Below are 15,633 nucleotides of genomic sequence, written 5' to 3' on the forward strand. Positions count from 1 at the left end.
GATTCCGGTGAACCTGATCATGCCTCCGCAGTCGCCGCCGAAAATACAGCTCTACGAGAGGAGGTTCGCCTGCTGAGGGAACAAGTTGAAAGCCTTACAATGAAGCAGAGGTTTGGTATCCATCGCTTTGCTGCTTCAGACAAGGACATCCGGTTCTTCACAAGGTAAGATTAGTAGCCTACTCAGTTTAAAAAAAGATGCATGGGTAGCAAAGAAATTATTATGAATTATCATATGAATTATTATTATGAGTATTAGCCTAGTTATTTTAATTGGTGATACTGTCTGAATGCAGTATTAGCAGAGGCGGACAGTACTTAAGTATTTTAACTTTCCAAGTAATTTTATTTTTCAAGTATGTACTTTATCAGTGTTCTTCTTTGGAAAACATTTACTTCACAACCTTCCAAAACATAATATTGTACCTATGTTTCATATTGAATATCATTTAATACTTAATTACATAAAGTATTCAAGGTAAAAAAAAACAACTTTTATTGATGAAATGTAGTGCAGTAGGAGAGTTAAGTATTTTTACTTTCTACTCCAGTACATTTTTCAAGTACATATTTTATCAGTGTTTTCCTTTGGATATTTTATCAGTGTTTTCCTTTGGAGCACAAATTTTTTGACACAGAAATCCCTCTACGACTTTTTGGGAGCATCAACCAACTCTATACTGTTGCATGTATGACATTATAAATTATGCTTTGGGATGCAATGAAATCAAAGTTTTCCAAAGGAAAACACTGATAAAATATGTACTTGAAAAATGTACTGGAGTAGAAAGTAAAAATACTTAAGTACTGTCCGCCTCTCAGTATTAGCAGCGTTGAATTAAAGTGATTGATTTTTATTCTACTGTATAGTTAATTGTGAAAATCATTTACACATATTCAATCAAATATCTGTTTCTCATTTCTTAAGGTTTGCCTCTTACACCTTGCTGATGCGGTTCTGGGCCCTGATTGAACCTGCGGTGTCATCTATGGTCAGTGTGAGGCAGGCTCAGAGAGGAAATCTCACTGAGTCTAAGTCTGCAACCCATTCCCTCCAGCCCATTGATGAGTGCTTCATGTTTTTGAACTATCTCGCCCTGGGCTCCAAACAACGGGACCTCGCTGACCGGTACAATGTCCATCAGTCCACGGTCAGTCGCATAATAGCATCATGGAGTAATTTCCTATACACTGTACTTGGTTCAGTCAGGATCTGGATACCACAGGAGCAGATAGGTGAATATTTGCCTGTGGATTTCAAGGACTACCCTGACACCACTGTAATCCTTGACTGCACCGAGCTGAAGTGTCAGTGCCCATCCTCCCCTCTCCTCCAGAGTGAGGTTTTTTCCTCCTACAAATCCCATTGCACACTTAAAGGTCTAATTGGGATTGCTCCACATGGAGCAGTGACATTTGTTTCTTCTCTCTATGCTGGCTCCATAAGCGATAAGCAGATCACAAAGGAATCTGGTATCATCAACCTCTTAAAACCTGACATGGCTATCATGGTAGATCGTGGTTTTCTGATCGAAGACATTGTACCGTGCAAGATTTACAGGCCAGCATTCCTCGCTGGGCGGTCTCAAATGTCTGCTGCTGAAGTTAGGGAGACCCAGGCCATAGCACGTCTTAGGGTGCATGTGGAGCGACTCATTCGTCGAGTGAAAGAGCACAAATTTTTTGACACAGAAATCCCTCTACGGCTTTTTGGGAGCATCAACCAACTCTATACTGTTGCATGTCTCCTCACCAATTATGAAAATGGGCCTCTTGTGAAAGCATGGGTTAAGAAGCCTGAAGCCTGAGCCATGGGTAGCAATGAATTGCAAAAACAGCTAAAGCTGGAGGTATTTATCCTTTATTTTACCAGGGAAAACAAATATGTTGGTTGTTAAATAAATGAATTATTTTTACCGTCTAAAACTGTGTCCCTTTGTTTTTGTCATGTTCAAAGAGGCGGGTCCTTACAAAAAATTATATTAAAGATGATCAACTTATTTTGAGTGCTTCTTCATTACTTTAATGTACCAATTTCATGTCTTCCCATTAAGTATTTGTGATCTTCTGCAACAGTAGCAAAAATACCATCACACCAAATGATTTAAATTATTTAAAGATATATTTTTATTAGTCAGTCATTTGTTATTTAACTCATGTTCGTGTGTTTAAATATAACCATTACATTTAAAAAAAAATGCATAACAAGCACTACACAACACTACACAAGAAAGTGCTGAGGTAAACATAGAAAAAAAAGTAATCAACCCTCTCTTTGATGAGGTCAGTGATTTCATTGTCACGGGGAATCCTTTCTACAAACATGTCCTCCTGTGTGTAAACAACAAAATCACACCACTCACATCCAGAAATCAGCATCTGGCCCTGTATCTGCCAGAAGTAAGGATGGGTTTTCCTCAAAGTTGGTGTTCCGTCACGGACTGCAATGTATGGACAGTCCACATAGCTTGCTACGTTTGGGCACTTAACTTCAACAAGTCCAAAGGCAGGCTGGCTCTTGGGGTCATAGACCATCCCATCAGGCGACGAGCCCATCCATGGGGCATCAGGATGGATAAGGAACCCACACTGATAGTGGTTTACTTCTCTTACTCTGCAGTATTCCTCTATCGCTGTGGATTCCATTTCTAGCCCCCTCCTCATGTCGGCTGTCTGGTGACAAGGCCTGAGAAGCCGTTTGGCCAGATTTTCTGCAGATGTTAGTGCTTTTGTGTGACAGACCTCTCTAAATCTGGTCGAGGTTATGCGGGGTTGTCTTAGTTGGTGCCACTCAGTACAGCTACTCTGCTCTCTAGTAGAAATTTCTATTTGGTGTGCCATCTCTAGTGATGTTTCTAGGGATGCCATGTGGTAATGTTGCTGTTCAGTGTAGACAAAAGCACAGTTTGATGGCCCAAGTCTGTAATCACTGAGTGGCAGCTGTGGGGGTGAAGGAGCATCTTTATGTGGAAATGTGCGGGGCACTACCTTTGCAGGCATCTGATATGACAGCACACTTCCCTCCTGAACTCTCCCAAACATAGATTCAACCAGAGGTACATCATCTGATATTGACATAGTTGTAATCATTGGAGCCAGATCAGCTGGAATGTCCTGGTACACTGCTCCGACTTTAAGTGTGGCTGGTACAGGCAAGGGGGAAGTCACTCCCCTATACAGGTTGCTTCTGTAAAAAGGACAGAACAAAAAACAAAAATAGAATAGAATAGGTCAGCCATTGCATAAAAAAAGAACGAACACACATTGCATAAAATTAGTATGCACACGCATCTGCAGGCATGCATACTATCTGTCATTGTATTGAGTCATTTAATATCGGGGTTCATATTGCACAATTTTTTTGCAGCATTGAGGGTGGTTATTGCAGTTTGAGTCTATTTGCCCTTGCTTTAATTGATCTGTACCGCCTGCGTACAAACTCTTTTACTAAAGTAAGATAATGAAGTAAGAACAATTTTAATCTGTTTGCATTTTAATATACACATTTACATTAATGCCATATGCACTGAAATTACATACATTTATCAGAATTTAAACAAACATTATTTGAATTTAAATAGACATGTGCGACTTTTGATCATCCTATATGTTCATATTAGCAGCAAAACTGCATGAATTTGAGTTGAAGGGTTTGAAATGAACAAAATACAGTACAGTAACAGTAACAATACAAACCTGACTCCTTCTACCAGCCTTCGTTCTTTCGGTCGGGCTGAGATGATCACCATCTTATTCACCAGACCAGGTTTAACACCCTGCAATGAAACCAAACATGTTTTAGTCAAAGTTAACCTAACATCCATTAATGAAATTGTTAGCGGTAAGTTACCATGGTTCTTGGTTTGTGCCACCTCTGCTCCGTCTCTGTGCAGCTGTGCACCGGTGGCACGGCCTTGAGGTCAAGCTGCGAATAATGTGCAGTTTGGTACAAAAGAGCTGCCACGTGGTTGCACAGGGCAGTGCCAGCCACACACGTACATGTACAGCTTTCGAGCGTCACAGGTTTTGAATCCCTCAGAACAATCTGTTACAAAACACGTGTGTTAGAGATAGAAAAATGACCAGTTGCAATATCAAATTAAGGTTACAGGTGCAGTGAGCGAAACTTTAATTATTAATTCAACTAACCCCATGATTGACTTTCCCTATATTCTCCTGAGTACCCCATAAAAAGGTGTTGGACAACAGCTTTTATAAACTAATGTGAACATACACCTAAACATGCATAATTTCATCCAGAATCACTAACTGCACTTATAACACAGTCTTGAATACAGTTTGAGAACTGTTTTGAACTGTAATAAACTGTAATTAGCCTAGGCTGGGAACTTAGAAGAAGAAATGAGAAAATAAATGACAAAAGTGAGACACTATAAAAGTGCAACTTATGTGTAGTAGGCCTAGTCTATTAGCCTACGTTATTATGCATAATTTAAAGAGTCCAATTTTATGATTACGCTCACTGTCACTGCATGAAAAGTGGGATTTTCGACCCCGTAAACGCCTGTATACTCCTGGAAATCTCCCTAATTTTCGGCAGTTTTCGACAATTTAGAGGCAGCGAACGTCGCGTTCGTCTGTTACACAAATTGTCGTAAACGAACCATGACGTAGGTGGAGAGCCCCCGCTGAGAGAGCCCGCGGAGGTGCGACGCCTCTAATTTGCATATGAATAGCAGCGAAACCAGAGAGTCAACGGCCAGACTTGAATTTACTCACTCACTATTGGCTGAAGCCACTACATTTAAAAAAGAAAAATCCCTCGTGATTGGTTGGCAGATCACTGCAAACCAATCATTATTGGTCCCCCTGGCTCATTATAAATGTAAACCCCAATAATAATAATAAATATATAATTTATGTTGTAATAATTTGTTTCATATTAATGTTATTGTGCTATGAAGTATTCATACCATCAAGGAATATATGGGAAAATTATACGGACCGTGCCGTTTATTCAAACAAGGGGCTTCATTTATAAGCATACAGCTGTTCATTCAAAGAAAGGGCTTCATTTATAAAACACAGCGGTTTACTCAAAGAAAGAGCTTTATTGTTAAACATACAACTATGTACAGTGCAGCAGTAATGTCTCGTAATGTAATGTAAAGTTCGTCGAGCTCCAGGCTGCGAGAGGGCGGTGGCCGCACAATCCATCCAGACACCCCGTCAACAAAGCCGTCTTCCTCGTCAGATATGAGTTCAATGGTCGCGGACTTCCAAACGTCCACCTCATCCAGCACACTCTCGCTTCCAGCAACTGTAATACAATCCATAAAGACAATAAGCAGCCTGAAAAATACTCACATTGACAAAAAACGGATCTAATATAATAAATCTTACCCTTTTTCTTCTTGATCGACTCCGAGCTAAACTTCGCAGTTTCAGGTTGTTTGTATCTGAAGCTCCGGCGTGTCGATTCATAATACGTCTTACAGGCAGCTGGAAAACAATTACATGAGACTGGTATTAATAAAAACAGTCACGGTAAAATTAAACAAGGAATGAGAAACACATTAGAAGTTACTTACACACAATTTCGTCGTGATCAGCGGTTAAATCTGGACTCGCGGAAATCGCTCCAAGCAGATAAGAGCTCACGGCTTCGTTATGAGGCGAGGATAGTCTGTGTAAACAAAATGTGCAGTTTTAAGCTCGGATCTATTAACGCATCCATTTCCTTATACAGCTGAATAAAAGCATATTCTTTAAATCGTAACGTTACATTACCCATGCTCTGGTTCATAGCGACTGCAGTTTGCCTCAGAGTTATGAAGACGAAGACAGCCTCCTGAAAATGAGTCCAAAAAGTTCGTCGCGTCCATGCAGAGATTGAGTTGAAGACGGTGTCATGTCATTGTTGATCACGAAAAAGGAAAGCAGCAAAAAACATAAAAAAAATAGTTTAAAGCTCGTCTTCTACGCGTCATGGCCATGACCTCGACCTCGCACCTCATTGGACTAGGGCTCTGATATGGAACGCGCCTGGGGCCAAATCTCTTTATACGAAACGCGTGACTTATGATCGTTTCAACCTTCAACACGCCCTGTTTTCCGCTTCACGCACAGTTTTAACATGTTAAGAAAAACATTTGAACGTGTTTCTTAACGCGCACATTCTGTACATGTCGAAGTGTAATATTTTTTTTTTTAAGCAGACTTACCTTTAGATGTAGCCTAGGCTACATACATATTAATATAAGATATTAATTAATTGCTTAACTGACTACTGTGCTAGAGTAAAGTAGCCTAATGTTACAATGTATATTAAGTAAATGCTTAATATTATACAATTATTATAATTTATCTATATGGGTTATTGTTTGTTTTTTAAAGTTAGGCTATATATAATTTCTAAAAGTATAGGCTAATTTACACAGCACATATTTATAACTGAAAACACACAACTGTATTCACTTTCACATAATAATGTTTTTGTAATTTGGTGTTTAGTTTGTTGTATAGTTTGTTTATACTGTTCTGTCTCTGTTTTGTTTCCAGGAACATCTGATGAGTGCCATAATAAAATGACTTCATTATATTTAAAATATGTTTTGATATTCATTTTATTTATATTATTAATATTTTATTTACCCATAAACGTGTCTTTAGGAAGCCATAAGTTACAGAGACAAGAATAACTTTTGCCATTTAAATGCCACATTAATTTACTGAGGACCCATACAGCCAATGATCATGTGTGAAAACACTTATACATAAATTGATCACTTAGAAATCAAAACTAAGGTTTGAGAAAGAAAGAATATGCATACAACAAAATATATTGTTTCATAGCAGCTTCAGTAACAAGTTCAAAACAAATTCTGCTGTAAACCGGCTCTAACAAGCCAATATAGTGTCAATATTCAGCTCAAGTGACTTCAGTGTTGATTCAGTTCAGTTGATTTCAGTTCAACTGTAAATTCCTCAGTTGTGCATTGTGTAGTTAGATATATGCAAAAACAACATTTTTGGAAATAGTTAAAATAGTTTTGCACAAAGTGTTGCTTTTGCAAGAGATGTCTGATGTTTTGTGTGTAGAGTTACAAGAAATGGAGCCATATTTTCAGAAATTGTGTGTGTAAGCAATTAGATAAAACTGTAAATGAATCCAGTTTATTTTAGTTCAGGACTCATAGTCCAGGTGTTAGTAATCTGTGCTTAATCTTTGTTCCAGGCAACAATTTTTTAACTCACGATTAACTAGATTAAGGCCTACTCTTGGCATAATTTAAACCCTGTCCAGGAAACCACCTCTTGAAAATCTGCATTGATAATTCATAAAATGTGGTGTGAGCTCAATTTAAATGACAATTACAGAAAAACACAATCTGACTTAACTATAAACAAACAAACTTGTACTTTTCACATTTATGATTAATAGCCATTTGAAAAATCATTCACAGTGCAGGGTGGAAAAATTAATGTTGGTATGTAAACTGTATGCTTTACTTGATTTATTTGTGTGCTTTGGTTCATTGTCTTGTTGCATCACATAACCTCTCTAAAAGGTTGAAGACATGAACTGCTGTCCTGTATTTTTTTATTTTTTTTACATAACATTGGTTATTGCTAATGACATACAGAGTAATTCATCTACACTGTGAGCCCGGACAAGTTGAATCTACTTAAAAAATTGGAGCAAACTGGTTGCCCTAAAAATGTAGTAATGTGTACTAAAACGAGTACATTTAACTTAAATTTAAGTTAACATTTTAACTTAAACTTTAAACTTGTTTTAGTCAAAAAAATTCAGAACCTAGATAAAACTCCCCCTGCTGCTACTCTGATTTGCATTTGTGTAGCTCACAGCATGTTCATTTACATGATAAAGCCTCCCCTAGAATTAAGGGGAGGGGGGGGTCATGGGGGGACAACTGCCAAGCAAGGCCCACGACAATTTACGGCAGTTTTCGGTGTTGCCTGCAAATTGCTGTGCACAGTCGTAAACCTGAAGTTTCACGGCAATCTACAGTGTCACATACTGACGAAAATCCCACTTTTCATGCAGTGTGTACTCATTTACTTAAAGAGTGAAGTAGGAGCAAAGAAAGTAGAGTAGTAAGAGAACTCTGAACTAAATCTAGTTTCTGTGAGATTTACTTTTTTCCTCTTTTTTTTCCAATACTGGGTCAGATCACATCGAACAAATGTGACAATACACATTATGAAAAATATAGCCTGTTGTTGTTGTTAGGTAGGCTAGTTGAGTTTTTTTTAGTCATTTAATTCAAAGCAATCCCATGACTCACAGAAACTTGATTTGAGTAGCTCATTTATCATGAACCTGATCTGAACCTGCGTGATCTCTTACACTTGGACTGTGAGACTTTTTTCGTTTCTCCATACTTCTGAAGCACTCAGCCCTAACAGTAATCTCTCCTGCTGGACACTTGTTTGAAACTGAGATTAACACTGGGGTTAATATATTATATTGTACACAAATAACACATTAAATACATGGAACACAAGCACTGCTGTTGCCGTTAGTTAGTTGCTACGTTAATGTAGGAAAACGACATGCCAAGGACTAATAAAAACATTGTAAACTTACCTTCGTAGTTGTTTATGTAGTTCGTCACATACAGTTTGAAACCCTTGTTCTTCATCGCCGCCGATGTTGAAGAGTTCAGAGCTATGATGCGACTTACGTCGTTTAAATTCATCTGAGGTAAATCCTGAAGTGACCGGGTGAAAAACACTGCCATATTGACGGCTTCACTGACGAACAATAAACGAACGCTAACACACCGGAAGTAAAGGAGCCGGTTTAGCTGTAAACCGGAAGTTCGTGTCATATACGCTATTGTCAGTTGACACGGTGTTTGGTATTGTTTAACCTATAATGCCCACTTTGTTGAAACTTTCTTTTCCATATAATTTAAAATAGCATGTGCATTTTTATTTTTGATAAACACTTGATGGCTTAACATATATATCCATGTAATCTGACTGTATCTTATTTTCAAAATATCTATCTCCTGCAGGTATTGCATCTAAGAAAAAGCAAGGTAGTATACAGCATTCATTGTTTCCATTGTTTTTCTTAAATAACTAACAGTAAATAAATAGATAAATACATACATACATAATTTAATTGTAAAATATTTATTTTCAAAAGGCTCATGATGTTAAAGGCTAAACAGAGTCTTGCAGGCAGAGATACTGTAGTTTAAGTATGTTGTTTTAACCTTTTTAAACAGTGTTTTTCTTTATGCAGAGAAGATAAGCTCATTGAAACGAAAAGCTGATGATGTGACTAGTGACTCCACAGAGGTACTGGACTCCAAGCTGGACTTAAAGACTCCAAAACTTTTTCCATGTCCAGATTGCTTGGTCTTCTGGAAATCCTGGAAAAGAGTGTGTACACCTTGAAAGAACCAAGAATGCCAAGTCATATGTAAAGCCTACAGTACTACAGTGTAACTCACTGAAGGACATGCTGAGCAAAGGGCTAATGTCTTCAGAGTGGGCTGTCAAATGTGAACCACTCAAAAACACTGCAAACAACCATGGAGTTGATAGTGTCTTTCCATTATATTTTGGAGACGAAGGAAACTCTAATCGGTGGTATTTTTTTTTCAGTTTTCACAAATACAACAGACAACTGGTGTCCGTTTGGGAGAACTAGAGTGACATTTGATGCAGTGGTAGGACGGTGGAACTGTCAGTGTAAAGGAACTGGAAGATCACACTGTTGTGTACATCGAATGATGGGGATGTGGTGGATTTTCCAGGAGTCCCCTGGCACCCTAATGTCCACCTCTGATACTCAAGTAGAGGACATTGATGATTTGGAGACTCACATGGTTGAAAGCGGCATCATGTGCAAGCCGCACAATATGAACACACAAAAAAATCTGTGTTATGACAGAGTACCTCTCAAAACATAAACGCATCCCACCCCTCCAGGAATTACCTTTGACGCTGAGGACTCAGGAGGAAGAACCACCACCATGTTTTGCTCCCTCAGAAAACACCTGCCCCTACTGTCCCGGGCCTACCCCCCCGGCACTCAATCCAACCAAAGTTTTAACCAGCCAAACTGTGGTGTATGGGATAAAATATGTCCGAAAAGGTAAGTCAAAAGGCAAGTTTATACATTTGCATGGATGTATCCATCATATGTCGGGAATATCTGGCTTTAATGACAGCGTTTTCAGTACATGAATCATGAAACATTTACAGTATGTAACGCTTCATTACAACTGTACTATAGGTGTTTCTGTTGCTGTAAAAGAATGCCCAACTTGTGAAAACATTGTGAGATTCCAAGAATATTCTTCTGGATTCCACAACTTTAACAACCGTGTTTTCTTGACACTGCCTTTGTGTGAGCTTCTGCTATCCGGTTTGGTATCCATAACCAATCCATAAATGCTTATTTAAATACAGCTAACAGTTATATATTTCGAAAAAATTTACTCATTTCTGTGTTTGTACCGAAAAATCTTTGAAAATGATTTAAGACTAATGTATAATAACTTTAGCATGTTGTTTAATAACAGAACAAGACTACCAGTGGACGCATGATGGACATTTTGTCATTCTTCAATGACAACCGGTACCACCACCAGATACTGAGGAGAGCATTCCATCACTTCTTGACATTGACGACATTTAATTTTGAATTCTCTTGCTACAAGTGCGGATACCACCCAGCTGTGGTAATAGCAGATGCCAATTGGAAACTGGCCTTCGGTGTCCCACGTAAGTAATTTGTTTATCTGTTAATCAGAAAATTATCAAATGACAATTATGATGATTTTGATATCTGACATGCATATACAAATGTGTGCCTGTATCAAGAATGATTGGTGGGCAAGGATTAAATATGTAATAACCTACCTCAGAACGTTTAAAGGAAAGTTCTGTAGTTGTAGTTAGTATTTGTTGGTAGTACTGACTCTCTGTTCTTTGTACAAGGGTTTTAAAAAAGGGAATTATGTTTAACAATTAATAAAAAAACAGGAACATCTGTGGCAAACCCATACTGTACATCTTTTCGTCACTCTACTTTGGCACCATGGATGGGACAGCACACCTGAGTTGAACACATTCTACCCAAAACGGAAGTCAAAAAGACTATTAAAAAAAAAAAAATGACATCAAGCATCACCTGAAAAAGATAAATGAGGACATAATACTTGAAATAATTGAATCAAAAAAGGTATACATTGGGCTAATCTTACTCAGTATACTGTGACTGTGTATATATATATATATAAATATATATATATAAATATATATATATATATATATATATATATATATATATATATATATATATATATATATATATATATATATATATATACCCCTCCATATGTTTTTCTTAATAGTTATATTGTTATTTTTTTATTATATTTTTGTTATGTGTAATGCACATATATAGTGTTTCTTTCACATGATTTAAATGTATCTTCTCAATTTACAGCCTCAAAAAAAGGATCTCCAGGATGCTTGCTATGCCTTGGGTGTGTCCTCAGAGGTAACCATCGCTGACATGCTTAACAGGCTTCAGGAACTATTAAACTTTAGCTACAGAAGCTACAGAAAGCTGGTGGTGAGAAATGGCTTGGTATATTTTTCGTATATATATATATATATATAAAACTTGTAACAACATGAATGTGCTGTTTTATTTTTTATATATATATTGTTTAGGTGGTGTCCTTCATTTCTCCTTCACTTCCTCTTCTGGATGGAGTCAGCAAGAGACCACACAGGCGGGCTGCTAAGTTTCAAGCACTTTCCGACCTGCTACGTTTCTGATGTAGCAGGACAGGTTGCTCGCCACACCAACAACCGCACTAAGCAGCTTTTTTTTCGAACTCATGATGGAAGACTCTGTGCCCCAACTTCAGAAAATATAAAGCTGGCAGCCAACAAAGATTTACAGGTTGATTTGCAGTGGGTGAAGAACCTGAGGACCCCATTACCTTTAGAAGAACAGCAGGATAGCGACAGAATGACAGCAAAGCATCCGATTACAGGGACATCTGAAAGGTACTCCTTATATGACCGTTTTCACCAGAAAAATCAAAAACGTCCAGAAGAGAAGTTGAGAAACCTCAACATCTGCCTCGCCTTAAGAACAGAGGTGAACTCGTCAGTTGCAGAGCAGTTCAATCGTGAACTTTCAGCTGTACGATATTCATTGTGCCAAATGAATGAGGCCCATTTCAAACAGACTCTCAGGGTGTTCTATCAATATATCATATTACAAAAGAATAAGAATGTATAAAATGTTGAAGAACTAAAATAATAAAATGTCCAAATTCTGTTGCGAAAATTGTATTATACCGAAGTAAACCTTTTTTTTTTTTTTTTAAGAGGGAAGGAAACCTCTCCAGCCTACTTGTGCTAGTAAACTGAACATCCCACCTGACAGCACTAAGTCTTCATTTGTAGCACAATTATATGCTACAAATGACAATGACAAGGTAATTACTCAATTACTTGCCCTTTTCATTTTTTTTTTTTTTAATTATGCTGCAAAGTAAAGGAGTTAACAGGTTTTGTTGTGTATATAAAGGAAAAGCTGAAGAACTTATTCACTGGAGATCGTGATGAAAATCAAAGCCTGGCTTATGTCTCCAGGCAATTTCCACTGTTAATAAAGGATATCCGCAGTGTTTGCCCACCGGAGTTGTTGGGAGAGTCTTCATTGATCATGCTGTGGTTGAGAGATGATAAAGTGTAAATTAGTAATCTTGTTTTGTAATTTAATTTATTTGCTGTCCTTTTAATTAATACAAAATTATGTTTCTATTATTAAGTATTAACAATGATATTGTATTACAGGCAGTTAACTATCGAGTAGCCCAGCTGGCTCAAGAGAACATGACTTTTAATTTCCCTATTACCTTTTTACACCAAGATTTACATAAATATTAATGATACTTTTTATGTTATAGTAAGGATCTCTGGGCGATTTTGATTTTATTTTGTGGCACCGAGAATGGTCAGGCAGCGGAGCAGTCAGTGACCAGGTTGTGCAACGCATCCCTGTAGGTCCTTTAGGCATTTTCTTTTTTTTTGTGTATAATACAACAACATTTCGAAGAAAGAAAAACAAGGGCTCAAGGGCTGTTTTCCTACCTGATATTATTGTGGTTTTGTAGGTCTCTGAAAAAATATTCCTCCCTAGAATTGTGGGTGGTCACTCTCCTGAGAGGGGGAACCATTTCATTCTTTGGGTAAGCACCATTATTTACTGGTGTACTCTATCGTTTGGCTTGAATAGAAATGCATGGATGTCTGTATGACTTTTTTGGCAGAAGTGATTTTGTTCAACAGCCTATGCTAAATCATGCAAATGTATGTAATTTATGAATGTAAAAAATAAAGTAAGGATTGCATGTTAAATTAGTCAGTTGAGCTAAAAATGTGTTAAATGTTTTAGAATGGAATGATGACAGATGTATTTCTTTGCAGGTGTTTGATTTTATTGCTAAGCAGATGAGAATATATGATTCACTTGGAATCTATAGAACTATCAGTGATAGTGACATGGACCTCCTCAGGTAAGGGAGCATCACACTGCATACTACATTTATCATCAATTGGTATTGTACTGAAAGTATATTTGTGCTACAACCTTCTTTTGTAGAAATGTCTTCAGATTTGCTGGAGGCCTTGAAGGTTGGACTGTATCATATCCTATTCAGTGGAAACAGCAGGAATTTTAGTGTGTTCTGTGAGTTGCATGTGAGCTGATTCTTATCCTCTTCTGTGCATGTGTAGTGTGATTTGTCAGTATATTTTGTTCCCAACTAGGCAGCTGAAAACGAAGTTCTACATCGTGAGGTCACTGCAGAGGCTTTGACCTTAAATCAATGCAGGACTCTCCGTCTGCACCATGCTGCACAAATGCTTAAAAATGGGAATCCTGAGGTCAGACTAATCTCTTTGTCAAAATCGGTACTGGCAATAACAGAAACTCAGTTTTACAGCAAAGGTATTTGTTACACAGGACCTCCCACATACAACTGAAGAAATGCTAAAGATGCAAAAGAAAGAACTTAGACTACAGCAAAAAGAGGCAAAGACGATAGACTCCAGCAGCCATTGCCTGGCATGGAAGATTAAACCATGTTTGTTCCAGCGAGCAACTGGGAAAACAAGGTATGTGCAGTATACCACTCACAAATTAACTTCAATTTAATTTGACATCAGTTTACACACAACAAAATTGACAAGATTGCTTATACTTATGACTAAAAGTAAAAACAGTGTCAGGGTATAACCAAACCGAGAGACTCAAGATCATTGAATTAAACAGGTATTTACTGAATATTTAAAATGCAGGTGAGTATTAAAGCAGAAGACAAGTCAATGGCGATTGTGAGATGTTTAACATATTTTCACTGACCGGGAATGCGGGAACTGATACTGGATGCAGTTTGTGCTCTCCAGTCCACTCAAACAAACACCACGGAGTAAGGTGAGTAACAGGTAAGTAGCTGTCCAAATAGGTATTTTTGAGAGACCTTATAGGAAATACAGTTGCAGACAATGTGGGGATCAAAAGAGATAAACAAAGAAGTTCATTAGAAATATTAGAAGCTGTGAACTTGAAGAAAGCACAGCAGGCGAGTAGTCTGTATCCATAGATGAAGTCAGACATTGTGTAATTGAAGGTATGTGGTCGTTATACTGGTGTGGTTAACAGGTGACTCAAAGTTGAGTGGTGATAACAATGGAGCCTAGTGTCTCTATGACAATTATGAATATTTTTAAGTACACCAACATGATAGTACTTTAAAAGGCATTGTGGAATATTGGTAAAGTTGTCACACCTCTGTTTTTCAACAGTGTTTTCCATGACCATGTCAAGAAGTACCAATGGGTGCAGTGCACAGTTTGTCAAAACTGGCTGCATTTTCAGTGTGCTGGTGTTGAAGGAGACTGGACGACGAAGGATTTCTTTTGTGGCTGCAACAACTCTTTAAAAAAATCTTTTACATGTGCACATGGCTAAAATTATAATAGCAATAAATTTGTAATTGCTATAGTTATGTTTTTATTAATACTAGTGTAATGGCAAGGGGAGCTATTGACGTTTACAATAGGTAGGCATTTTCCTTGAACATGCAAACAGAGTGTTACGAACTGCTCTGAGACAGAAGGGTTGAGAATCCAAATGCAGCTTTATTTGAGGGCAATCCAGAGGCGTAATCCAATGTACAGGCAAGAGTCATACACAGGCAGGCAGTCCAAACAAAGAAACAAACAAAACAGGCAGGGACCAGAGGCAAGAGAGTAATCCAAAGAACAGGGCAAGATATCCAAAAACCAGAAGACAAGAAAACCAGGGGAATGCTCAGAATTGCAGTTTAACACTTAAACAAGACTTTGCGGTGAGTGAATGAATGACCAAGGTATAAATAGACAGAGACAACAGGATGGTGAGACACAGGTGAATGCAATCAGTGAATGAGGTACAGGTGAATGTGATCAGTGATAAGTGATGATGAGTCTGGGCAGTGAGTTATGGGAAATGTAGTTTGTGAGTGCTAATAGTCTTAAGTGTGGAGTGCCCTCTGGTGGCTCTCAAGGGCACTCCAGCTGGTGATCGTTACACAGAGATTCATATATTAAAATATGT

The sequence above is a fragment of the Gobio gobio genome (assembly GCF_949357685.1).
Source record: "Gobio gobio genome assembly, chromosome: 1".
Taxonomy (NCBI): Eukaryota; Metazoa; Chordata; class Actinopteri; order Cypriniformes; family Gobionidae; genus Gobio; species Gobio gobio.